A 1,126-nucleotide genomic window follows, 5' to 3' on the forward strand; every position below is an offset into this window, starting at 1 on the left:
GGGAAGCCCCATCCTCCCTCGGCCCGCGCAAGGCGAGACCTTCACTTTCATTACGCCTTTAGGTTTCGTACAGCCCAATGACTCGCGCACATGTTAGACTCCTTGGTCCGTGTTTCAAGACGGGTCGTGAAATTGTCCAAAGCTGAAGCGCCGCTGACGGGAGCGATTATTCCGCCCGAGAGCATCCCGAGCCAACAGCGGCGCGGGTCCGGGGCCGGGCCAGGTAGGTCCGTCATCCGGGAAGAACCGCGCGCGCTTGCCGGGAGCCCGAGCGCCCAAAGGGGCGAATCGACTCCTCCAGATATACCGCCGGGCAGCCAGCCAGGACACCGGGGCTCTGCCCAACAGACGCGAACCGAGGCCCGCGGAAGGACAGGCTGCGCACCCGGGCCGTAGGCCGGCACCCAGCGGGTCGCGACGTCCTACTAGGGGAGAAGTGCGGCCCACCGCACACCGGAACGGCCCCACCCCGCGGCGAGTGGAAAGGCAACCGGACACGACCCCGCCGCGGATTGCTCCGCGCGGGCGGCCGGCCCCATCTGCCGAGGGCGGAGGCCAGTGGCCGGATGGGCGTGAATCTCACCCGTTCGACCTTTCGGACTTCTCACGTTTACCCCAGAACGGTTTCACGTACTTTTGAACTCTCTCTTCAAAGTTCTTTTCAACTTTCCCTCACGGTACTTGTTCGCTATCGGTCTCGTGGTCATATTTAGTCTCAGATGGAGTTTACCACCCACTTGGAGCTGCACTCTCAAGCAACCCGACTCGAAGGAGAGGTCCCGCCGACGCTCGCACCGGCCGCTACGGGCCTGGCACCCTCTACGGGCCGTGGCCTCATTCAAGTTGGACTTGGGCTCGGCGCGAGGCGTCGGGGTAGTGGACCCTCCCAAACACCACATGCCACGACAGGCGGCAGCCTGCGGGGTTCGGTGCTGGACTCTTCCCTGTTCGCTCGCCGCTACTGGGGGAATCCTTGTTAGTTTCTTTTCCTCCGCTTAGTAATATGCTTAAATTCAGCGGGTAGTCTCGCCTGCTCTGAGGTCGTTGTACGAGGTGTCGCACGCCACACCGCCAGCCGGCTGTGCACGCTACCGAGAAAGTACCGGTATGCGAACCGCCAGGCGAC

At 63.2% G+C, this 1,126-nt stretch overlaps 1 pseudogene; it reads right to left on the bottom strand.

Moving 5' to 3' along the window:
• The window catches only part of LOC124727599, a 4,222-nt pseudogene extending 3,178 nt beyond the window's left edge, over positions 1-1,044 (bottom strand).
• Positions 1,045-1,126: the final 82 nt, after the last annotated feature.

Source organism: Schistocerca piceifrons, unplaced genomic scaffold, assembly GCF_021461385.2.
Source record: "Schistocerca piceifrons isolate TAMUIC-IGC-003096 unplaced genomic scaffold, iqSchPice1.1 HiC_scaffold_1117, whole genome shotgun sequence".
Taxonomy (NCBI): Eukaryota; Metazoa; Arthropoda; class Insecta; order Orthoptera; family Acrididae; genus Schistocerca; species Schistocerca piceifrons.